At 41.8% G+C, this 27,588-nt stretch overlaps 1 protein-coding gene across 1 annotated transcript in view; it reads left to right on the top strand.

Moving 5' to 3' along the window:
* LOC126424589 (POU domain, class 3, transcription factor 3-like) overlaps positions 1 to 27,588 on the top strand; it is a 52,064-nt gene that overhangs the window by 16,012 nt on the left and 8,464 nt on the right. The window lies entirely within an intron of this gene.

Below are 27,588 nucleotides of genomic sequence, written 5' to 3' on the forward strand. Positions count from 1 at the left end.
AAAAGTGACAAGTGAAACGTTTTATAATCTACTAATAATACATATCAGAACAAAAGTGTGTCACAATTGTATCATTATATATCCCACCGATTATGTCTTGAAGTGAGAAAAGGCGAACGCGTCTGGGAAAATAAAACACAGTGCAGCAAGAGATGGCGTTTTTACTTACAAAACAAACATTTGTGTGCTTGCTGCGGAGGACGACCACGCAAGGAAACCCGGTACTCAAACTTCATGTATGATGTAGTTTTTTATGCATCTCATTATTTACGACGTCATATCTCCTGATCTATGATAGGTAGGTCTTTCTTACTCCAACAGCGATTGTTGTCTGATGATAAGGGATATGTGTACCAAGTTTGGTTGAAATCGGTCCAGTTGTATTTATAATACGTATGGACTACGATTTTCATAGTAACCATAATGCATAAATTTAAACTGCTGGATAACTTCATCAGACGCGTAGAACCAAAGTCTCTACGTGTTTGTATTGGATTAGTTTGTTTCGCACATCAGTACAACATTGTTGGTTTTGGAACGCCACTTCTGCCGGTGACATAACTGCTTACCCATAATCGTTGCTGGAGAATTTATTTTAAGTAATAACGCATTAGAAACGAATTGATTGTGCTTTTCTCATAGTCAAAGTACTTTCCGGTTTGAGTGTAAATGTTGTTAATTTGCTATCTATCGTGACAAACCTTCAATTAAAGCATTTATAGCGTTACAATATGCTTCTAATGATGTTAACTTAGACTGAGTTGCTCCATCGCTAAGCAGCATGTGGGGTGGGGCAACCAGTTTCCTCTAGCGAATTCAATCAGCCGCTAGGTTTCCAACTTCCCCTCAGCTCATGTCCATGCACTGAAGATCCATTATGCGTAGACTTGATGAAACATAATGACTCCGAATTTTGTGTGTGAAAAATCTTAAAGCTTTTCAAATGAAGTAGTTGCCTTTTTGAACTGATGAAGTATTGTGCCTCTTCCACGTATTCCGATGACGTGATTGTTGCTGCCTTCCGGTGTGGCCGAGCGGTTCTAGGCGCTTCAGTCTGGAGCCGCGCGACCTGTACGGTCGCAGGTTCGAATCCTGCCTCGGGCATGGATGTCTGTGATGTCCTTAGGTTAGTTAGGTTTAAGTAGTTCTAAGTTATAGGGGACTGATGACCTCAGATGTTAAGTCCCATAGTACTCAGATCCATTTGAACCATTTTTGATTGTTGCTGGACACTTTCTTTTATAATTGAAGAAGAAGTGCTATTAGAATCTTGGCCTACTTTACACCAGCGATCCGTGCAATTTTGCTCACACGTCTCGGAGGATGTGAACAGCTGTAGCTGATGCAACGAAGAGCTCTGTCGTTAGGTAAAATGCTCACGAGGTGTTTGTATACGATAGAGGGGTGCGGCAGAGAGAAATTCAAGGGAAATTAATAGGATGTTTGTAATAAGTGTGTCATGCTACGTACAGATTACAAGTAACGCTACTCGACAACACTGGAAGTGAACTGCTCCTGAGAAAGTTTAGTGACGGTAAGAAAAACTGTTAAGGTGCGGTTATACGAACCTTATTTCGTGCCAATGCGCGGCCGCAAAAGCGTTGCAGTCAACATTGCTGCAATACACGTCAGTATTGAGATATGGCCGTGCAATATTGTTCACATTTTTCAAATGGCTGTAAGCACTATGACTTAACATCGGAGGTCATCAGTCCATTAGACTTAGAACTACTTAAACCTAACTAACCTAAGGACATCACACACATCCATGCCCGAGGCAGGATTCGAACCTGCGACGGTAGCAGCAGCGTGGTTCCGCACTGAAGCGCCTAGAACCGCTCGACCACCGCGGCCGGCTGCAATATTGTTAATAAGGCAATCTTTTGCAGATAGTTGCCTACGTATTGCCAAAGTTTTGGTTGTGTTGGCCAACAATGGGTGGGGAATATTTCATACGGCCGGCCAAAACCTACCCCTGTCCTCATCTGCATATAGTTGTGTCTCACTCCCATCTTTGCATGCTCTTTCTCAAGCCGACAGATCTGCAATCTCAGGTTATGTAGTCTGAGCGGTGAAACAATATTATTTCGCTTGAGCTCGAAAGACGGTGCTAATGTAGAAGCAATCGTTTTATTTTGTTGTCTACAGGAATTGAAACGTCCCCTTAGAAAAATTATGAATTACTGTGCTGATAAACTTCTACGTAATTTGATGCAAAGAGAGCTGACTAAAACTGAACGTACTCAGACAGTTCTCTCTTTACTTATTCTGATCATCACAAAACTGACAGACAATATTTTTTTTAGCGCAACGCAGTCTGACTTTGAAAAATCCCTACAAAAGAATGGCCCTGACTAACAATAACCTACACCTTTCATGAATCACTTACCTCACAAAAATCTTCGTTACTCGAACTAATGCAATACAGCGAGCGCCAATACTGCCAGCTAAATAAAAGATTCTAACTACTGAAGGCACTAACTACTGATAGGCATAGTTAGCAAATGAAAGATTTTGATAGAGAACAAACAATGTTTTTTCCTTAATAGCTTTAAAAAGTCATAAAATATAATTTTGTAACATCCAATTAAACAAATTTCCTTTGTTTGACGGACACACGTCCAAATCACCCGCACAAAACTCTGCCATCTCTCTCCACATCCACCACTGCTGGCGGCTCACCTCCAACTGCACAACGCTACTCGCTGTTCACATCCAGCTGCCCACCACTACAATAGCAAATATTCCAACAATGCCAACCAGCCACAGACTGCACACAGCACAGTCAGTGATTTTCATACAGAGCGCTACGTGGCGTTACCCACATAAAAACCTAAACAGCCTACTTACAGTATGTCGAAGTGTGCAACCGAAACAACGATAAGTTCGTTCATCTGAATGTTTTTTCAAACTAGTTTAATGAATTACATGAATACTTATAACACCAAAGCATGGCGGACGTCTAGCACCAGGAGACCTACAGTTCAGAAGTTCACTTTGGACAAATACTTCAACCTTCCATATGAACCACCAGCAGACAAAAAGTAAAGGCTGACTGCCAGTCTGGCTATAGCTGGTGTACACAGTCTGCCGTATTGGAATTGCTCTTAACAGCTCTCGGACGAATTGTTTTGAACGCTAGATTAAAAATAGTGTTTCAGCGGTTTGGGAAAGGAATGTATCTAAAATATCAATTCACGAGTGAAAGTTCTAAAAGCAGTTAGCTTAATGGAGAACAACACGTCCAAAAAGCCTGATTTTTCGTTTTCTAGCTGACTTTTTTCCTTGTAGAGAATCGCACTCAGTCCCACTATCCCGCGTTCGTCCATTTCACGGTCGTGGTATCCGTGTAAACACTTCTCACCCGGAAATGAATTGTTGCAAGCGTGTCTGTAACCTTTACTTTTTTTATGAATGTTACTTGCTGAGCTCCCGACATTTCCCGGATGTGTATTTACTCTAATCTTCTATTAGTCTTTCCTCCTCTGCCCTTCTCCATCTCCACCACTTTCTACACCCTCCTCCCCCCTCTCTTTAACCATCTCATCCTCCTCCCAGTACCTACCAATTTCCTTGTTCCCCTCTCTCTGTCCACCTCAGCTCTGTCTGTGTCCAGCTCGTCCTCCCCACATTCTCTCAGCGCCATTAATTTATCACCCCTACCACAGTAGCAGGCTGGCGGTTCTTACCCACACTGCATTTCTTTCAAAAAAATGGTTCAAATGGCTCTGAGCACTATGGGACTTAACTTCTGAGATCATCAGCCCCCTAGAACGTAGAACTACTTAAACCTAACTAACCTAAGGACATCACACACATCCATGCCCGAGGCAGGATTCGAACCTGCGACCGTAGCGGTTGCGCGGTTCCAAACTGTAGCGCCTTTAACCGCTTGGCCACCACGGCCGGCTGCATTTCTTTCAGAAAGTAAGTAATAGGTGTGCTAATTTTAGTTACATCGAGCCACGAGGTTAGGAAGAGCTTCCTGCCCCATTTACCCACGGCTTTGACAGATTACGCACGTGTCACGTTTATTTCACATATATGTAACATATTTCAGGCATATTCGTATACGTATTTCACCTGTACCTGTGGCAAATACGTCCTGCAGTTTAGTTTTCACGCAGCTCCAACTTTATGACATCATATCTCCTGAAAAATGTGACGTACAATGATATAATTTTGCAGGTACATTCAGCGACATAATTCGATACACTTTGCGAAATTTGCTGCGAATAGATTTAGTAGGAGAGAAATGAAAAATTAAAATGTCACGCATTATGTGGTAGTTTTTCACGCATCTCAGTGTTTGATGTTGTTTATCCTCCATTATAATCTGCACAGTGTTATGATAGTAAGTGGTGAACACCGTCTGTTACATTTTTTGCAAATACTGTTATTGGTAAAGAAGTAATAAATATAAACGTCATGCCTGGTGCAGCAGTTTTACTGCATGAACAGCGAAAATGTAGTAAGCTATAAACTTTTATCCTTTCATCGTGGGGGTGAGGAAGGGGGCGGGGGGGTCAGCGGGAAAAAGTTGGAAATTAAGTTTGTTGCAAGTCATTAAGTCTTTTATTCTCAACTACTCCATCAATTAAGTTTGTGTAATCGTGCATCATAAGCTACACTTCTTTTTCACCGCCACCCCATCGCTTTGACGGTACCCCGGCCCCTACCTCCACACCGATACTTTACAGACAGTAAGTGATAAGTGTACCAAGTTTGAAGGAAAGAGGTGCGTTGGTTTAGAAGGAGACACGGAACACGCATACTTACATACATGTTTATAGCGCGTATGGAGTTTTAGTTCATGGTCATTGATGCGATTTGTAATAATCTTCTTCTTCTTGTTTTTTGTCCCATGTCTACACGGGATTGGCGTGGGGAAAACCGCCTAAAACCCACAATTCGGTTGGCCGTGAAACCGATACTAGCCGTCAATACGATGGGTGGATTAGTTGCGGGGCAAGCGCGCCTATCCATATCGCCAGAGAGGCTTGCTTACGCACGTGGCTGTCCTGGTAGTTTCTCATCCGTAGTAACGCCAAACGATGAATAAATATATTGTTGCTGCATCTCATGTGACCAGCATTGTTATAATATAGTACTGCCGAGCTTTACGGGGTCGGAGAAATGTCCCTACCCCTCGTAATCCACGAATCCATTAAGATAAACTTGCTTGTTTGTGGCCGGCCGCGTTGGTCTAGCGGTTCTAGGCGCGCAGTCTGGAACCGCGCGACTGCTACGGTTGCAGGTTCGAATCCTGCCTCGGGCATGGATGTGTGTGACGTCCTTAGGTTAGTTAGGTTTAAGTAGTTCTAAGTTCTAGGGGATTGATGACCACAGCAGTTAAGTCCCATAGTGCTCAGAGCCATTTGAACGTTTTTTTTTTTTTTTTTTTTTTTCTTTTGCTTGTTTGTGATAACTACAGACATAAGCACCAAGAGTCCACTGCTACATTTTTTTCAGGTATTTATATATGCAAACGCCAGACTGCACTGATATTAAATCAAACATGTACGACTTCGTTCAGTGTTCTTTCAAACGTCCCGTGAAAACATTTTGTAATGAAGACACAATTTTTGCTTTAAACACGTGCTACAAACGTAGTTAAAATTTAATAGTAAATGAGTGGAGTAATAATTTTAACACTGTTCCACCTACAAAGAAGGCTGTCTACAACTTATGGGAACGTTTTGAGAAATGTGTATCTGCAGCAGCTTGCCACATGTCAGGTAGCTCATCAATAAGTGATGAAACTAAGCGTTAAGTTTTACAAGCTGTTATCCAGAGCCCTACGAACAGAATAGTTGTAGAACTTCTGTGTGGACAATCTTACATAAGGCCAAATTCGAACATTTCATATCTAGTCTCATACACCGCCTACTCGAATACGATCCTGATCGTACGCTTCAGTTTTGCGAGACAGTGCCAAATGAATTAAGGGAAGATGATAATCAGTTATTTTTAATATATTTGTAGTGATGAGGCAGCCTTCAAATTATCGGGTCATGTCAACAGACACAACTGTAGACAGAGATCCAAAGAATTATTTATGAGAAGCAGTTAAATGAAACTGGTGCTACTGTTTGGGGTGAAATCTCATGTCGTTGAGTAATTTGGCCTCAGTTTACTGACAGTAACTGGTGAGAAATACCTGGAAATGTTGACAACTTAAGTCATTTCTGGACTAGAAATACCGCACGACGACTTCAACTCACTTTACTTTCAACACGATGGAGCCCCATCTCATCACACAACAGGTGTGTGAAACGGCGTTGATGAGGTATTTGGTAGGAAAGTTATTGGACGGCGAAGAGCAATAGAAACGTCACCTAGATTTTCCGAATTTATACCAATAAAAATTTTTCAGTGGTCATGTTAAAGACAAAGTATTAACAACAAAGCCGCAAAAAATTGTGGACTTGAAAGGAGCTATTTATAACGCTTTTGAAGACATTGAGTCTAGTAAATGGTTGTGTAAACAACTACGCTTAAGCGTCCTAGATCGTCTGGTGAAATGTATAAACATCGATGGAGAACAGTTCGAGGAAGAATGTTATAAATAATGCTGTACCTATAATAAACTGTTCAATTATTTTAAAATTCCAATTGTGTCTTTTGTATTCAGTTGGACTGTGATGGGTAGTTACTTTCGGGCTACTCTGTATTCAGGACTTAAAGTCTTGTTGACGACAATGTCAATACAGACGGGACGCAAGCTGTAATTGGGGAAGGGTGGAGAAAGAAATAGGACGCATTCTTTCAAAGGAACTACCTTGGCATGCCCCTTAGAGGAGTTTATGTTACTCAAGGGAAACCTACATTTGGATGGCCGGACGGGAATTTGAACCATCGGTCTCCCAAATGCGAAACCAGTGTGCTTGAACTCCGTCACTTAACTCGATAGGAGTTTTTGCAGCGAGTATTGGCCGTAGCAGACTTCCCTCCTTTTCTCCGTATCGAAATATTTCGTAAGATTTCTAAACTGCGAATGTGGATCAAACGCTTCCGGAACTTGCCCCAGAGTCTCAAGGATTTTAAACATCCGTAAACAATTTTTATAGTATTTTTTCTTAGCTTAACGCAAGTACTTCTATCTTTTTCGACTCAGAGACCAGTAATTGTTTCTGTTCCATTTTTATTATTGCTATATTCAGGTTGGAAAAAGTGAATTGACAGGGAAATATTTAATACACCTTAAGATTGGCAACCCAGTTTACATCATTTGAAACTGGATTGCTTATCTTAATGCACACGAAATATTTTCTAAGCCAGTTTCACGAGGGCTGTTCGTTTATTAAAGACCGATCGGTTGCGAAAATCAAAACAGTTAGCTACACCTTCCAGCTATTTCTTTATACAGTCGCCGCTCCGACTTAGACATTTATCGTAGTATTGTACCAACTTCCAATACCCTAGCCATAGAAGGCAGCAGCCTGTGCTTTCTGACAGTTCTACGTGCTGGCCTGAAGCTTGTTGCCTGTGCTAGAATGCTGCCTTCGTAGTCAGCTGTACAATTGGGCAGAGAAGCCAGTGGAGCCGAGTACAATCTGTGTAGTGGGAGATCAAACTCTTTCCAACGAAAACGCTGCAGATGCGCCTTCATTGCTCCTGCAGCGTGCAGCCGAGAATCATGAAAAAGGAAACGCATGACAGTTATGTTATGTGTGGTTGCATGAAATTAGGCGAAATCTCTCGGCTGGCACCCATATTCGGCGGAAGATATTATTTACTATGAACTCAGAACTGTGAAGGGCGACGTGACGTTTTCTGTGGGCATACAAACACACTTCCCAACACATCTCTGCAAAACGTGATCGGGTTTTAACTGTGGTTTCAGTTTTGCGACCAATCGGACCTTAATAAAGGAATAGCCCTCGTATTTTGCCCACACTGTATTTCAGCCTCAGGTCAGCAGTTTGTACCATTAGCTGTCTCGACGTATTACCAGGTCATCGTCAGATGATGCAGGGTCGTATTCAGTGTCCATTGACCCTTACGCTGAAGCTGTTGTGTGCGATAGACCAGGAGATATTCTGAGACAAATGAGCAACAAAAACAGTATTTTGGAGAATGCCTCGAATGAAAGGATATAACGCAATATTAAGTGTCTGTTATTTCATTTTTTTAAATTTTACCACATAATTTTTTTATTTAATAAATAGTGACATGGAAAACTATAAGGAACTGAAATGATTAAGCTGTACAACACGATTTACTAACATCACTATCACCAATTATATTTCTTAAACAAAGAAGAAAAATAGTCATACTTTATGTCTTCCGTCGTTTCTTCGTTGCTCCAATATTGTGGGAGATGTGGTTCATCTATGCAACTAAATGAAAGGCTGTTTGTTCTGTGCCATAAATATTTCGCTTCTTTTCGTTTATGACGCATCCTCAGTGGCCTGCAATAGAAGTTTGTTTTATATGTACAACGATTCCAGATAAGTTACTATTCTGGAGTGCTTTTGCAATAGCTTTCTGAAGCGCTAATTACTTTTTTTTCTAGCTACAGTCGATTCCCTCAAACACAAAAGCTCAAGTTTTGTATGGTTAAATTACTATTTGGATATACTTGCGATTTCGTGATCTTATAACCCAATATGTGTCGTCCTGGAGTTGCTACTAGTTGGTCGATGCGCACAAGCAGGCCTAATTTTCGATGTTTTCGAACACATTTCGACTGTAAACTTTCTTAAATGCCTAAAATCAGGCACCTTGGTGTACGCAGGCCCACTAAGTACAATTCCAGGACGAGACATACAAATATGGAGTAACAGCATCACAAAATCGTGTGTAGAACCAGATAGTAATTTAACCTTACAAAACCCTCGATCCAAAAAGTTTTTCCCATCTAACAGTAAGAGAATGACAAGTAAATTGTTATGCATTAACTTAATCAGCGTCTGTTATATATCGTTACTGTCATACACATAAAACCAAGCCATATACGGCATTAATGTTATTTTTGACATTCGCAAATAATGCGCTGGTTATAACCTTCTGAAGAAGGGCGCTAGGTTACTCAAACCGATTAAGAAAATAAAATTTCTTTTGTGTAGATGGTCGCTGGTTAGTTCAGTAACTCCTAAAACAAATATTATTATGAGCCACTTAACGTCCCTCATAAATAAAAAGAGGCACAAAACAAATAGCCTTTCATTTACTTGCATAGACTGGCCATATATTCCGGAAAAAAGGTTTACATTCATCTCCATGCAAAAATCCCTACTCCATGTGATAACAATGAGCAAATATGTTTGTTAAGCAAATTCAAGATATCAACTAAGCAAAATTCATGTATAATGAATGAAAATGAGCTAAAATATTTCCCCAAATAACCAACATTAAAACGAAAGTTTTGAATAACCTTATTGGCTAATCGGTTGCCCCAACCATTTCGTACTATTGAAACTACTTGTACGGTAAGATCTTTATAACTTGTTGTTGTTATCGTTATTAATATGGTTGTTGTAGCCGTCTCCACTCAGAGGCATGATATTATGCAACTGCCCACGGTACTCTACCCTGAACAAGTCTCTTCATCTCCACACAGGATGACTTGACTTGAAATATCACTTCAAGTATTCATTTATGCCAAATTGTAGAGCCTGTCTTTTAACATTGAGATTCTAATTCTTTTTCTGATCAACTTCACTCATGAAAATATCCTTTTCTTGCCGTTGTTTGTGATCATTATTGATAGCTACATTCATAGAGCTACCTGGACATTAGGAAAATAGTCTTTGCTATGTTAAGGGTCCTTGGTTTGAAAGAAACGAGCCAAGGAAGAAACTGACTTTTCGAGGAATCAAATTCATTTCAGGGTGCCCAAAATTCCGTTAACCATTTTTTTTTTTTAAGTCTTCGCCGGTTGCCAACTCAAATGCCACACGTATGACCGTGGATCACTGGGTAAATATGACGCGAGGGGGCGGGGCTTGAGAAGTGAATGCCAACTCAATTCATAAAAGCCGCCACGGAAACACTCAGTCCTTTAAAACCACACAAATTAATTACGTCTCCGACTTTTACTATTATAAGGGCCCGCATCACAGTATTGAAACAAAAATTTTTTTTAATGGTTTGGTCAACAGAGGACAACAACATTTACATCCTCTGTGTTTCTGTTTTCTTTCTTTCCAGTACTTTTTTAATTCTTCGCTATGTTTCTTCTCTTCTTTCTTCTGTTCGTATTGCGCCTGTCTTTTTTATTTATTTCCTCCGAGAAGCCCTTGAAATGTTTTATTTTTGCTCTCAGCTTTTCTCTGTTTCCCATTTCTTCTTCCACTGTTTCTGTCCCCTCAGGACGGCATATTAACTTCTTTGGTCCACATCATTTGTGTTGTCGAGCTTCTATCAAATATGTTAAAATTTCTTTTTATTATTATTTTCTCATTCAGTTTTTCAGGTCCCCCACAGAATACAACTATTCTCTTTCTCGTTGTGTCTTAATTTCCGTTTTCCATTGTCATATTTTGGGACAAAGTTTTTCCTTGCCATTTTCCATTCTTTCCTTTCTATTTCACGTAATTGTTTGAGTGTATTTAACGAAAGGACACTGATGCATAAAGGCATTCTGGTACAGTGTTGTCTTGCCGGTGTTCTGAATTTATTGATAAATGTTTCCTATTATACAAGTTTTTGTTAACAGGAAAGACGCTTCTATTTTCCTTGGCCTTGATAAGTTACCTTCGGTTGTTCCATTTCACCTAGATATTTAATTTTTTTAATTTTACTTTTTTGTCATGCGGCTCGCTATGTCACCTAGACGCCGGGATAAAGACGTTCCCTTTTCTAAAAAAGAAAGAAAGACGGGGGACAGCAAAGTTTCTAAATTAAAAATCAAACTATGTTCTACATAAAATCATTCGTACCTCATTGCGTTACTCATTCTGAACATATGAGTTACCCCAGAAAACTGTTCCAAACAACATCACTGAATGAAAATATGCAAAAAACTTACTTATCGATTTGTCTCCCCCCAAAATTTGCAATGATTCGAAATCCAAAAGTGGATGAACAATGCTGCTTAAGGAGTACAAAACTGTGTTTGCTTTTCCGTTTAAATTCTGTTCCACAGCAGCCGCACGAAAGGAATTGAAGTTTCCATCGAACTTACTATTTCTTCATCTTGTGTTACATTTATCATTGGTGTATTAACTCTAGATGTGCTGATCTGAAATGAGCGCCTTTCTTAAACTGGAAGAAAATCACTGACTAATTGGAATTTGTCCTGTTCCTGCATGTATATTTGGATTTATTACTAGTGTCATCTCTAAATACAAATAATTCTGCTTATTGTGTATATTAGGTAGAAACCAGTTTACGTACAGGGAAAACAACAGTGAACATTAAGTTAAACCGTGTGGAAAGCCATGTGGTTTCTCCCCTGTCAGAAGAATTTGCACAGGTTACGTTGCTAAACCTCTTTGCTCACGCAACCGTTCTTTGTTTACATAGTTTCCCTCCATAAGTGGACACACTTTTTCGATGAGTTGTTCCTCTGTCTCTCCTACTATCAACAACTCGTCGCTTTTGCTCGAGTGCGCATCAGTTCAGTATGTGGCGTTTCCAAGACAATGTACTATAACATTCGAAAACATTCTCCAATATTCGCAAAAGCTCGAGAACCTCACGGAACAATACAAATTTCCCCCTCGAAAATTACACTGAAGTGACAAAAGTCATGGAATGGCGACATGCACATATACAGAAGGCGGCGGTATCTCTTAACAAGGTATAAAAGGGTAGATCATTGGCGGAACTGTCATTAGAACTCAGTTGATACATGTGAAAAGGTTGCCGTCATGACTACAGCCGCACAAAGGGAATTGACACACACTGAACGCAGAGCGCTAGTTAGAGCTAGACGTATGGGACATTCAGTTTCGGAAATCGATACGGACTTCTACATCTACATCAACATCTACATTGATACTCCGCAAGCCACCGAACGGTGTGTGGCGGAGGGCACTTTACGTGCCACTGTCATTACCTCTCTTTCCTGTTCCAGTCGCGTATGGTTCGCGGGAAGAACGACTGTCTGAAAGCCTCCGTACGCGCTCTAATCTCTCTAATTTTACATTCGTGATCTCCTCGGGAGGTATAAGTAGGGGAAAGCAAGATATTCGATACCTCATACAGAAACGCACCCTCTCGAAACCTGGCGAGCAAGCTACACCGCGATGCAGAGCACCTCTCTTGCAGAGTCTGCCACTTGAGTTTATTAAACATCTCCGTAACGCTATCACGGTTACCAAATAACCCGGTGACGAAACGCGCCGCTCTTCTTTGGATCTTCTCTATCTCCTCCGTCAACCCGACCTGGTACGGATCCCACACTGATGAGCAATACTCAAGTATAGGTCGAACGAGTGTTTTGTAAGCCACCTCCTTTGTTGATGGACTACATTTTCTAAGCACGCTCCCAATGAATCTCAACCTGGTACCCGCCTTACCAACAATTAATTTTATATGATCATTCCACTTCAAATCGTTCCGCACGCATACTCCCAGATATTTTACAGACGTAACTGCTACCAGTGTTTGTTCCGCTATCATATAATCATACAATAAAGGATCCTTCTTTCTATGTATTCGCAATACATTACATTTGTCTATGTTAAGGGTCAGTTGCCACTCCCTGCACCAAGTGCCTATCCGCTGCAAATCTTCCTGCATTTCGCTGCAATTTTCTAATGCTGCAACTTCTCTGTATACTACAGCATCATCCGCGAAAAGCCGCATGGAACTTCCGACACTATCTACTAAGTCATTTATATATATTGTGAAAAGCAATGGTCCCATAACACTCCCCTGTGGCACGCCAGAGGTTACTTTAACGTCTGTAGACGTCTCTCCATTGATAACAACATGCTGTGTTCTGTTTGCTAAAAACTCTTCAATCCAGCCACACAGCTGGTCTGATATTCCGTAGGCTCTTACTTTGTTTATCAGGCGACAGTGCGGAACTGTATCGAACGCCTTCCGGAAGTCAAGAAAAATAGCATCTACCTGGGAGCCTGTATGTAATATTTTCTGGGTCTCATGAACAAATAAAGCGAGTTGGGTCTCACACGATCGCTGTTTCCGGAATCCATGTTGATTCCTACAGAGTAGATTCTGGGTTTCAAGAAATGACATGATACGCGAGCAAAAAACATGTTCTAAAATTCTACAAGAGATCGACGTAAGAGATATAGGTCTATAGTTTTGCGCATCTGCTCGACGACCCTTCTTGAAGACTGGGACTACCTGTGATCTTTTCCAATCATTTGGAACCCTCCGTTCCTCTAGAGACTTGCGGTACACGGCTGTTAGAAGGGGGGCAAGTTCTTTCGCGTACTCTGTGTAGAATCGAATTGGTATCCCGTCAGGTCCAGTGGACTTTCTTCTATTGAGTGATTCCACTTGCTTTTCTATTCCTTGGACACTTATTTCGATGTCAGCCATTTTTTCGTCTGTGCGAGGATTTAGAGAAGGAACTGCAGTGCGGTCTTCCTCTGTGAAACAGATCCACATTGTCAAAAGTGTGTGGGGAATATAAAATTTCAGGCATTAAACTCTCACCACAGACGGCACAGTGACCAACGACCTTCACTTAACGGCTGAGAGCAGTGGCGTTTTTAGATGGGTCAGTGCTAACAGACAAGCAACGCTGCATGAAATAACCTCTTGAATCAATGTGGTATGTACGATGGACGTACACGTCATCGAGCTGTAGTAGCAGAGAAACAACGTTAGTGTCTTTCCTAACAGCACGACATCGTCCGTAGCATTTTTCCTGGACTCGTGACCGTATCTGTTGGACCGTAGACGACTGGAAAACATTGGCCTGTTCAGATCAGTCCCGATTTCAGTTGATAACACTTTGCCGTCCACACGTCTGGTACAAATTGATTCGCTAGGCTCCGGCAGCGCTGATTCGGATTACATCTGAGGTCATCAGTCCCCTAGACTTAGAACTACTTAAACCTAACTAACCTAAGGTTCAAAAAATGGCTTTAAGCACTATGGGACTTAACACCTGGGGTCATCAGTCCCCTAGACTTAGAGCTGCTTAAACCTAACTAACCTAAGGACATCACCACACACATCCATGCCCGAGGCAGGACTCGAACCTGAGACGGTAGCAGCCGCGTGGTTCCGGACTGAAGCGCCTAGTACCGCTCGGGCACAGCGGCCGGCTACTTGGCTTATCACCGGCCGTTTTTGACATTATCGAGAGATTAACGATGACAGTAAAACTTAACAATTTATAGTTCTCATAAGTTCTCAACCCTGTTCCCGTGCTTTCATGAAATTTCGAAGATATACATACGTAAATAAATTCAAAATTTGTTTGTTTCAAATATTTGTTTATTTAAACTTTCTGGAAAAATAATCGATTACGATTTGCACTTTGGAAAGCCGGTCGGAATAATCCGGTTTATTGTTGTCGGACAAATGTAAAAACGATAATAATTGCTTGAATCGGTTGCGAGACATTGTTTTTCGAAATATCGGTGTATCTATCAACGGATTCGTTCACCAATAATCATCAATCCTTGCTTTTTTTTTTTGCAGTTCCCATAAGGATAAAAAACCCAAACCATTTTCTAAGTTCGGGTCCCTTAACGTCGACAAATTTGGCAATTTTTTTTTATCCAATTCCCTTCTATTGTAATTCTGACCGTAGTACTTGTTGGTCTCGTTGCTAATATATTCAAATAGATGGTTCCCAATGTATAATTCTACGATATCATCGACGTTCTGTGTGTCGTTGGGAAATATGTTTGGACCCAGAGATCCTTCAAATCTATTATTGGTCCTCGGAAAATCAAAGCCTGACTACAGGGCTATTACAAACGATTGAAGCGATTACATAAATTCACTGTAGCTCCATTCATTGACATATGGTCACGACACACAACAGATACGTAGAAAAACTCATAAAGTTTTGTTCGGCTGAAGCCGCACTTCAGGTTTCTGCCGCCAGAGCGCTCGAGAGCGCAGTGAGACAAAATGGCGACAGGAGCCGAGAAAGCGTATGTCGTGCTTGAAATGCATTCACATCGGTCAGTCATAAGAGTGCAACGACACTTCAGGACGAAGTTCAACAAAGATCCACCAACTGCTAACTCCATTCGGCGATGGTATGCGCAGTTTAAAGCTTCTGGATGCCTCTGTAAGGGGAAATCAACGGGTCGGCCTGCAGTGAGCGAAGAAATGGTTGAACGCGTGCGGGCAAGTTTCACGCATAGTGATGTGAAAGATTCAGTGTTTAAACCTCATCTACCAAGAAACGTGCCAGAACTGCGAGCTCGCATCAACAATGCTTTCGAACTCATTGATGGGGACATGCTGCGCCGAGTGTGGGAGGAACTTGATTATCGGCTTGATGTCTGCCGAATCACTAAAGGGGCACATATCGATCATTTGTGAATGCCTAAAAATCTTTTTGAGTTTTTGTATGTGTTTGCAAAGCATTGTGAAAATATCTCAAATAATAAAGTTATTGTAGAGCTGTGAAATCGCTTCAATCATTTGTAATAACCCTGTAGTGTGCACAGTCTTCTTCGTCTGATTCATCCGAATCAGTTGGCAACTATAGCGTTCGCCGAATTCCTCTAGGACGTATTTCACTATCTTCCGACGATTCTGCTTCACTTCCATATTTTTTTATACCCAATGTCCTCTTCCCGATCGGCCAAGTCGTCCGGAACGTCAGACAACACGTCCGCGCGTTCATCGTAAATAAGCGTATCGTCTCTTTCGTCTGCCATGATGAAAGGGAACAAGTACTTATAAAAACAAAAAACTTGTTGACGTGTGTAAGTTATTGTTACCTAAACAAAACGCCAACAGAATTCAAAAGATAATAAAGTGCTGTCGCCGGCCACTGGGCGATACTATGCACACGACACCACTGTGGTCTGACCGTTATTTCGCGCACGACACCACTGTGGTGTCGCCGGACGGCAGTGTTAAGAGCTGACTTGTTGAGTCCGTGAAACGTCGAGGTTCTGCACTGACTCTGGTAAATGGGGGCCCGACACAATATTAGAAGGTATCCCATGTCTTTTGTCACCCCAGTGTTCATTGATGCGAAAGATACTGAAGATGTTCCGTTGACCACTTCAAACACTCATGTCTCCCCTACCACGACAGCCGCCGCTTTGGACTTTATTCCAACTCTTTATCAGAACGTCTGCTTAAGGGGAGGGGGGGGGGGGTTCTGGAAAACTTAAATATTTCTTTAAAAAATAGTAAGACAGACGTCTGAAATGTTGCATGTGCAAGACCGAGGATTCCTAATTTCGCCAAACGTATTAATTTTTAAAATATTTTTATTGTTATCTTTTAAGAATCTGTAACTGAAATTATAACCATGCAAACAGTCTGGAAATTTTATCATAATATCCTAAGAGGGCTACAAGTTCACTGAATTATAATCATTGGTTTGCGTTTAGAATTTTATTATTTACCAAGTTTAGAATTTTGTGTAATCAGAATTAATTATTTTTTTAACATATACAATTCCATACATCAGAAATCAACTCAAGGTTTCCATTTGGACATCAATGTGTTCGGGTCGTTCCCGAAAATTTCAAATCTTTAATTCCCACCTATATTTTTTTGAGAAAAGATGTGAAAATTGTAGAACTGAGAAAAATCAGTTTAATAACGTAGTTCAGATATATCACCTTATAATAGGTTTACCTGCATTTTGAAATCCTCCATATCGTTACTCATCGTCCTCCATGTTTCTCTTTTCCCCTCTTCTGACCTGTCTGGCCTGGATTTGCAGGTTAAACAGTTTCACCAGCTGCGACATAGTCGTGTATATGAACAGTGATCCAGTACTGTCAAATGCCAGTTGCAAAAATGACTGTGTGAACGATGTAGCCTATTCTACACCTTATTTTAGACCTGTGTGACGATGTTGTGCTCAGTACATTTATACGTTTTGACGATGCCATTACGGTCTTATCACTTTAGGTCATGGCGTAGAAAAGATCTGAGGATGGTCATTAGTGACTGAAACCAGTCATCGTCAAAAGAGTTGATATTATGATCAAAGACTAGAATAAGAAACATTTGGTTAAACAGTTCTCTGTCAGCTTTTTTTATCCGACCGACAGTGTAAAACGCTTTCGCAGGAAACACACAAGGATTTACACTAAAACCCTACAGCACTTCAAACCTGCCGTTAATTCTCTCATTGAAATATGAGACTGCTTCGTAGATACCTATTTTCACTACATCTACTACAGATAATGTCCTTCTTGAGCATGTAATCCATATTAAATTATCTAGGCTTTCATTCGCATTTTATGTTTTCCCACGAAGACACTTCCCCAGTAAATCAGGGCTTGCAAGAAACATGACTATGGACTTTCCTTCGGGCACGGATTATGCGTTGGTTTTTAGTCGGTGGATAGCTTGTGAAAGCAAATTCCCAAGCAGACTGCCTTGTCTCTAAACTGTTTGTATTTCTCCTAATAACTGTCCAATGATACGGCAGTTTCTTACGCATCTCACTGTTTGTGAGTTCATATCTCCTGATACATGTGTCATGCGATAATATAATTTTATAGGTACATTCAGCGGCACATGTAGATTAGGTACTGTCTGCTGCAAAATATGTTCCAAATAGAGTTAACTACAAAGAAGTAATTAATTTAAACGCCATGCACAATGCGACGGTTTCCAATGATCACGGTGTTCATGAATCGTGTGGCAGTTCTTCACGACTGTCACTGTTTATTACGTCATGACGTCATATCTACTGAACTACGATAGCTGGTGGTTTTTACCCCCACAGCGATTGTTGCCTGATAATGATATGTGTGCGAAGTTTGGTTGAAGAGGTTTAGCAGGAGCTGTGGAACATTCATACTCACATATACAGGGTGGTCCATTGATAGTGACCGGGCCAAATATCTCACGAAATAAGCATCGAACGAAAAAACTACAAAGAACGAAACTCGTCTAGCTTGAAAGGGGAAACCAGATGGCGCTGTGGTTGGCCCGTTGGATGGCGCTGCCATAGGTCAAACGGATATCAACTGCGTTTTTTTTTAAATAGGAGCCTCCATTTTTTGTTACATATTCGTGTAGTACGTAAAGAAATATGAATGTTTTAGTTGTACCACTTTTTTCGCTTTGTGATAGATGGCGCTGTAATAGCCACAAACGTATAAGTACGTGGCATCACGTAACATTCCGCCAGTGCGGACGGCATTTGCTTCGTGATGCATTACCCTGTTAAAATGGACCGTTTACCAATTACGGAAAAGGTCGATATCGTGTTTATGTATGGCTATTGTGATCAAAATGCCCAACGGTCGTGTGCTATGTATGCTGTTAGGTATCCTGGACGACATCATCCAAGTTTCCGGACCGTTCGCCGGATAGTTAGGTTATTTAAGGAAACAGGAAGTGTTCACCCACATGTGAAACGTAAACCACGACCTGCAACAAATGATGATGCCCAGGTAGGTGTTTTAACTGCTGTCGCGGCTAATCCGCACATCAATAGCAGACAAATTGAGCGAGAATCGGGAATCTCACAAACGTCGGTGTTGAGAATGCTACATCAACATCGATTGCACCCGTACCATATTTCTATGCACCAGGAATTGCATGGCGACGACTTTGAACTTCGTGTACAGTTCTGCCACTGAGCACAAGAGAAATTGCGGGACGAACATGATGGATGTCCGGCACATAGCTCGCGTGTGGTTGTAATAAAAATGGGGGTTCCTATTAAAAAAAGAAACGCAGTTGATATACGTTTGACCTATGCCAACGCCATCTAGCTGGTTTCCCCCTTCGAGCTAGACAAGTTTCGTTCCTTGTAGTTTTTTCGTTTGACGCTTATTTCGTGAGATATTTAGCCCGATCACGATCAATGGACCACCCTGTACACACACACACATACGTACATCCATTTTTGTAATGTGTGGATATGAGAGGGCTATGTATTTTTGTATAATATAATAGTGTAATTTTCAAAATATTGTCATAAGCAAATAACGAGTCGTCGCTCGCTTTCTTATTTTACAAAATCTGATAACCCTACACCACAGTGCCGTAGCACGTCGCGAAGGAAGCCAAAACGACATGATGCCATTGATAGGGTTGGCTACGTACTTTTAGAACACTGCTTAACATTTTTATAATTCATGAGCGCAGTTGCTGTAACAGCAAGCTTGCCTTTACTCGTGGTGTTTTTCCAGCCTGAAGCGCTTCACATTTCTTCTCCTTCAGCAAGCGACGATGCCTAATGCCGAGCCTCTTTTGGAGGTAGCCAACATGTTCCGTCTTTCCTATTGGAGTATTGTACGGCGTTCAAAAGAAAAGGTACCAAACGGCACTGCCGGTATAACTGAAGTCTTTATTCAAAAGTAATCATCAGAGGCCTGAGCACAACTACCTCATTGTTTCACGAGGCGAGGGATACTCTGTTCCCAGAATTCTTGTTGCTCTGACAGGAGCCAGTCGTCTTATGTCTCCTTCAGCTGGTCGTCCGAGTAGAAACACTTCCCTTTGAGCTGTCTTTTTAGCGGACCAGTCACACGGAAGTTGCAGGGCGACAAGTCCGGATGCCCAACCTGCTCTTGGCGTGCAAACTTTCCGCGACCTTGGAGACGTGTGGACACGCGTTATCATAGAGCAAAATCACTTCCTCAACGAGCAGCCCAAGATGTTTTCTATTGATATATTTGAGTAGGCTACGGAATGTCTCAAAGTACGCGTCACTGATAGTGGTTTTTCCGTGCTCCCGGAAGTTGATCAGCACCGGACCTCAGACATCGAAAAAGTCGGTGAGCATCACTTTGCCTGCTGAGGGTAAAGCCTTGAATATTTAGGGGAGAGTTGACACTGGCGTCCATAGATGTCTCACTGAGTTATCCGAAAGCGGAATATGCAAATTTCAACCGGTTTGGTTGTTACGACATTTCGTACCTTTTTGAGCAGTCCTTACATTAGAGTTTTGATAGGAGCAGAATCTTCATCACCATTTGTCTGAAAAGACGGGAGTGGCTGCGAGTCCAATGCTGAATACTTTAAGAGCATTTCTGATGCTGATATCAAGAGAAAATTTATACAAAACATAGATTAAACTGTATCTGTTAAAAAAAATTCAGAAAAATCGATCTTTAACACAAATCTATAGCATACACCGCTTAAAACAGAGCATAAAATACTAACAAACAGAATTAAAACTCAAACAAATTTTAGTGTACATTCATAGCTATTTGAATACATTTTACAGTAACTGACCAACGGAACAGGTAATCAGAATACAAAAGCGTCTGCACTCTGATCGTCTGCCTAGCCCGTGAAAATAACCTGTGTTGACAATACTGCGAGGCAAGCAGGCTATAGCGGACCAGAAGATGCAAACAGAACTGTTATGTTTGTTGGCAGTACATTAAATATGGCTTAATGAAAGAGAACTGCGTCGAATATATTGCTCAGACGTTCGGAAACATACACAATTTTATGTCCGTTTTCTATTATTTCCAGCAGCTTGCAATTACTGCACTACCATGCACACATAATGTTGAACAATCGTCTACCAGTACTTAGACCACCCTATCAATGGGCGGCATCATGTTGTTTTGGCTTCCCTCGCGGCGTGCTACTGTACTGTGGCGTAGGGTCATCAGATTTTGTAAAATAAAAAAAAGGAGAGATAACTCCTTATTTGCTTATAACAAAGTTTTGAAACTTACAAACAATACATAGCCCTATCATATCCACACATATTATAAAAATGGATGTACGTATGTGTGTATATGTGTGTGTATATATGTTCCAAACCTCCTCAATCAAACGTCGTACACACATCATTTAGTGTCAGCCAACAACCGCTGTGGGGCTAGAACCACCTATCTATCATAGTTCAGTAGATATGACGTCATAAACGACGAGATGCGTGAGGAACTGTACCATAAAGCATGACGTTAATACTTCTTTGCTGCTGACTCTACTCGCAACACATTTCGCGGGCTGTATCCATGTATGTCGCTGAATGTAGCTACACAAATCTAACATATAGTTCAAGAGATATGACGTCATAGGCACTGAGGTGCGTTTAAAAATGCCGCGTCATACATGATGTTTTAATACATTTATTCCTCACTACTGAGACAATCGTACAGCCGATTCAACTTCAGGAAATCCCTGACTCCTGACAGCGCTTTTGACCGCTTTCAACCGTGAAGCGCAAATGGCTGTAGGCGAAAATAATAGTCGTCTATGGAGCTAAGAAGAGGCACTGTCATAGATGCAACACACGAAGTACCTGCGCCCAGCGTACAGAAACTTTCTGGGGTACTGTACTTACACATTTGTAAATTATGCACATTTATTTCTATGACGGATACATAATTTCAAAGGTGTTTTCACGAGTACATAGAAATGAAATTTTTTCGGTATTTCGCTGCAAACATACTTTAATTTTTGTTTTCGTTTCTAATAGAAAATAGGCGAAATGAATACACGAGCACTGCTTGGTTTGTTAGATGGTATTTTATAGAGTGCAAAAGATTTTAATAGTACCAAAGTACACATCTGAAGAACACAAAAGCACATATTTCTCATTTTTAGGGGCTGGTCAATGAGATTTAGATTGGTTTTTTAACTGTAGTTCACTGAGTGTTTGGCACTTTTCAATAACTAAATATCGCTTTGGCAAATTTAAAAGATTCCGAACAGGGCATGCTTCCATAGTTCACTGTCACCTGGAGTTCTCCCTTGACGAAATCTGTTTCTCGTGTCACTCCGCTTGTTCTTCATGAATGAAAAGATTCGCCTCCCACCTCCAAAGGCACTGGAGACGGTGATACTGAAGAATAGTCCTAGTGCTTTGGAAATATAGTCGGTGCACCTTGCCCAGGTACATAAGAAAAGAATTTAAGCCAGTTTACAACATAATTACCATATTTGTTCACACTGCTGCTAAGGAAATCTCGTTGACTACTGTAAATGGTGTTACTGAGAGCCACATAGCTGCAAAATTCCTCAAAATTTCAGTCCACTCCAAATTCATAAACTCCAAGAAATATATTAATTTTCTCTTATTTTGTCACAGACAGAGAAGTGATTATACATCTTTAAGTCCATGTTTCCAACATCAAGACCTACTCTGCCAATTTCAAATTGAATTATGTTATGTACGACATGCTTCGAACAATTACCTTTTAGTAACTTAGGACTTTCTTAAAAGTTTAATGAGACACAATCCACAACCAAATAGTGTTTTTCTAAGCTCTTCAGTACCATATCAGTAACTGCCATAGTTGTTTTCTCAGCACTTTAAAGAAAATCTACAAGTTTATTCTCCGCTCTCTTTAAAGGATCGAACTACGCTATACAAACTCGGAACATTTTACGATCGCTTTTGTTTCATATATCGGTTGCCAAGGTTTCAGGACACCATAGAATAAACACAAAGTCATTTAGCAACAAGAGCATACTTGACAATGATTTCCTCTTTAGTGCGTCCACATGAAAGTCTGGAAGCAATTGCAGAATCATTACAAATGTAGGACACAAGTTTGTTTCCGCAATCCAATCTTCAATAACTTAGATTAATCACTGTATGGTATATTTAACCAAATTCACACGCAGTGCTTTGAGCATAATCTTCTTTGCTCTTTAAGTTAACAAAATAGTTTGACTGTTTATTTGAACTTCCAGAATTTTACTTTTGCTTCATTTAATACCCACAATGTTGACTTGGGTCAGTTTTTCCACCGTGCAAAATACTAAAACGCTTCCTACACAGGATACAAAATACTCAGCTGTCGTCTAGTCCTGGCTTAACCCAAGAAAGCATTTCTTCTCGTTTCTTGAGATGTATTTGGTTATATTTGCATTTATATTTGAACTTCTTTCGTTTCGCATTTTTAGTTGGGTCCTATTCGCCCTCTGACATTTTTAACCTGAAACTACTGTAATTTTTTAGCTAAGTCGAAACACTCCGAAACATCATTGAATGAGACTGGAGACGCTGTAGAAAGCAATTTAAATTAGTATTGTTGGTTCCAGAATGAGATTTTCACTCTGCAGCTGATATGACACTTCCTGGCAGATTAAAACTGTGTGCCGGACCAAGACCTGAACTCGGGACCTTCGCCTTTCGTGGGCAAGTGCTCCACCATCTGAGCTACCCAAGCACGACTCACGACCCATCCTCACAGCCTTTGCTGTTGGTCTATTTGTCTGTCCGACTGCTAAAAACCCTTTTTGTCAAGAGCGGGTAGACGCATCAACTTGAAATTTATGTCGCATAATAAAGTCTACGGTCCCTTGGCGATGTAAAATCGTGAAGCTTCTAAGTCGATGCAATCGTAAAAGACAGCCATGCTGTTACGTATTTTGATACTCGCAAACTCACTCATCAAAACCTACAGGGTACTCCCATTGGACCTAGAATCATGAAATTTGAAAAATAGCAAAGTTTCACGCTACAAGTAAAGAGAAAAATCCGAAACTGTGAATTTTTAGTTACATCACACGATAAATAATTTTTTGTCATTTGTTATGCAATTGTCTGTCCGCCTGGTCAGGCACCTTTTTCACAGTAACGGGTAGACAGATCAAGGTGAAATGTATATCACATACTGAGGTCTATAGTCCTTTGGTAGCGTAAAAGTGCTAAGCTTAAGTCAATACAATCAGAAGATCGGCCATTTATGGCACGTACAGAGGGGTCCAGGAAAACGATGATGCTGTTTCACAGCCAGTAGTAATGGAACAAACTGACATACCGTTGCAATTCTTGCACGGAAAGAAGTTTAGTTTATGTGTTCAAATAGTCCCCCCCTAACAGCCTTACAACGTCGATGCCGCTGGACTGTTGACAGAACTACGGCTGTCGTTCTTGCTGGTGTAGTGGCCGTCTCCATGGTTTTCTGGTCGTTCATTCAGAGCAGCTGTCTTTGTTGATAAACTTCATTTTTCAAGGTCCCCCATAGGTAGAAGTAAAGAGGTGTAAGGTGTGAAGGCCTTGGTGGATACTCAACAGTCCCTCTTCGACCTACCCATCATCCAGGTACACTCACGGCTCATAAAGTGAGGATAACTGCAGAATGTGGTGCCACGCAACGTGGCTCTACACAAAACTGGTGCTAATAGCATAGGCCAATAGGGAACACACACGACACAAATCTGTAAGTCCACGGTATTGGTGATAAGTTGAGAAAACCGTCCCGAAACACATGTGTTACAAAACGCCACTGTTTCCTGCGCATCAATACAGGATATGATCACCATGCACACGTACACAGGCCGCACATACTCTGGAGCAGGTGGTCGAGCTGCTGCTGGGGTGTAGCCTCCCATTCTTGCACCAGTGCCTGTCGGAGCTCCTGAAGTGTCGTAGGGGTTTGCAGACGTGCAGCGATACGTCGATCGAGAGCATTCCAGATGTGCTCGATGGGGTTATATCTTCTGTTTCAAGGTATTCCTCCACGATGGCAGCTCGGTAGGGCCGTGCGTTGTCATCCATCAGTAGGAAGCTGGGACCCACTGCACCCCTGAAAAGGCGGATATACTGGTGCAAAATTACGTCCCTATACATCTGACCTATTACAGTTCCTCTGTCAAAGACATGCAGGGGTGTACGTGCACCAGTCATAATCCCACCCCACACCATCAAACCACGACCTCCATACAGGTACCTTTCAAGGACATTAAAGGGTGGTATCTGCTTCCTGGTTCACGCCAGATGAAAACCCGGTGAGAATCGCTGTTCAGACTATAGCTGGACTCGTCCGTGAACATAACCTGGGACCACTGTTCCAAAGACCATGTAATGTGTTCTTGACAGCAGGCTTTACGGGCTCTCCTGTGACCAGGGGTCAGTGGAACACACCTTGCAGGTCTCCGGGCGAATAAACCATGTCTGTTCAGTCGTCTGTAGACTGTGTGTCTGGAGACAACTGTTCCAGTGGCTGCGGTAAGGTCCCGAGCAAGGCTACCTGCAGTACTCCGTGGCCGTCTGCGGGCACTGATGGTGAGATATCGGTCTTCTTGTGGTGTTGTAGACTGTGGACGTCCCATACTGTAGCGCCTGGACACGTTTCCTGTCTGCTGGAATCGTTGCCATAAGTTTGAGGTCACCTTTTGTGGCACACGGAGGGCCCGTGCTACGACCTGCTGTGATTGACCATCCTCCAGTCGCCCTAGTATTCTACCCCTCATAACGTCATCAGCATGTGTTCTTTGAGCCATTTTCAACGCACACTCACCATTACCGCGTTTGAAAACGTCTGCACACTTACTCGCTGCACCGTACTCTGACATGCATCAACACACCTCTGCGTATGTTGAAACACGTATGTAACATAGCAGCGATGGCGAGGCATTGTAGCATCTGTGACCAGAGAGTTTGCGCTTGACCGCGCGAGTGTTGCGAGCGGTTCTCTGTTGCGTCTAGCAGTCGTTGCGAGTCTGTAGCTCTGTGTAGTCGTGCAGTGCAGTACGCTAGTAGTCGTCATGCAGAGCGGTCGGTCAGTAGTAGCAGCCCAGTGCGGTTGTGTGATGTAGGCGGTCGGCAACACTGGTCAAGATGCTACAATGCCTCGCCATCGCTGCTATGTTACATACGTGTTTCATATTTTTTTTTTTTTTTTTTTTTTTTTTGAAATAAAAATTATTATTGGGGGACTTGTTAGAGATTGATTACAATAAATAAGTTTTACATTGTCTAATGATTACATTAATTAACAGTGTACCTCATTCAGCATCTTGACCAGTGTTGCCGACCGCCTACATCACACAACCGCACTGGGCTGCTACTACTGACCGACCGCTCTGCATGACGACTACTAGCGTACTGCACTGCACGACTACACAGAGCTACAGACTCGCAACGACTGCTAGACGCAACAGAGAACCGCTCGCAACACTCGCGCGGTCAAGCGCAAACTCTCTGGTCACAGATGCTACAATGCCTCGCCATCGCTGCTATGTTACATACGTGTTTCAATGTGGATTGCTGCCAGCGCCACCGTGCGACGACCGCAGGTCAGATGCACCGCATGGTCATACCCCGAGGTGATTTAAACCCGCAAACCGCCCACCAGAGCGCGGTTTCACCATGTATCAGCATTATCCTTTATTTATGAGCATGAGTGTAGATTTTCATCCAAGTAGGCTCTGACACCTCTGTGGTAGTGAGGCGGAGTGCCATCTTTCATTGTCAAACACCTCTCGGATGGCTGATAAAATCGATGTTTGCAGCCTATGTAGGTACACCTCACCAGTTACGGTACCTTCAAACAACCATGGGCCACTCAAACTGCTTGATGACAGCCCACACCACTCGACACCCGATAGATTTAACATGTTTGTCCACGTGAACGTGAGGATTTTCAGGAGACCGGTACACGCAGTCGTGCTGGTTTAGATTACTGTTCAGTTTGAACTTCGCCTCGTCTGCCTAGATAACTCTCGCTGCAAACCGTTCATCCTCGCGACGCACGTTTTCAAACCACTCGCAGTAATTCCGCCTTCGAACCAGGCCGTCCTCGTTCATAGCGTGCAGCGATCTTGGAATGTACACTTTTCCTCTTTACAGCCTTCAGAATTCGTCGTACACCTGATCGGCCTAACCCGCTTTCACGTGTACCCAGCTTCACAGATTTTTGAGGTGACCTAGTAAAATCTTGCAACACAGCAGCGCCGGAAGCTGGACTTGTTGATACTTTTGGTTGGCCAGAAATTTATTTATGCACATCCTCAACAGTTTCCTCGGCTTCACATTAATCCCGAATACGATAATTTGTTGTCCGTGTAGGTGGCTGAGTTCCGTACTCATTACGCCATTGCAGTTGTACTTTTATTATGTTTTCATACTTCCAGCACCACATCAATACGGTCTTGCGTTACTAAAACGACAATCTTACTTCATTCATTGCTGCTCTGTTATTTGCTGGAAAAAGCGCGCCAAGATCTGTTGCGAAAACAATGGACTACGCTACTGTGCAAAATTGCAACGATATGTCATTTTGTTCCGAAGATATTAATTATCAAAGAGTGTCTACATTTTTCTGGACCCCTCTGTATTATCACACTCGCAAAGTCACTCATTAAAACCTATAGGGTGCTTCCCTTTACGCATAATCATGAAATTTGGCGAGGAGCAAGATTTACAGAGCAAGTAACGGAAAACCATCAGAAAATTGTTAATTTTCTCCCGCATTCCTCGTCCCAACATCTGTCAACACAAACACAGTCTTACGCACTACCCCAACTGCTAAATTTCCATGATACCACAGTCTAAGCCCACTGAGCATTCCATTCATGTGTCTCTCTATCTCAATTATTCAGCACACCGACATTTCACTTTTTGACTTATGGAACTGTCCCTCCATCTTTTATCTTTTGTGAAACGTTCATTTGCCATTTCATCTATGTGAGTCTTTTACTTAATCATAAATCCGCCTTTTATATGTTTTAAATTATGCAACTGAATCTATGTTTTTTTTATTGAGTCAAGCATTCACTTTGTCAACTGCCGTGTCCAATTTTACAGCATGTTTTAAATGTTTACTCTCATCTGCCTGCAGAGCG

This window comes from Schistocerca serialis, chromosome 10 (genome assembly GCF_023864345.2).
Source record: "Schistocerca serialis cubense isolate TAMUIC-IGC-003099 chromosome 10, iqSchSeri2.2, whole genome shotgun sequence".
NCBI lineage: Eukaryota > Metazoa > Arthropoda > Insecta > Orthoptera > Acrididae > Schistocerca > Schistocerca serialis.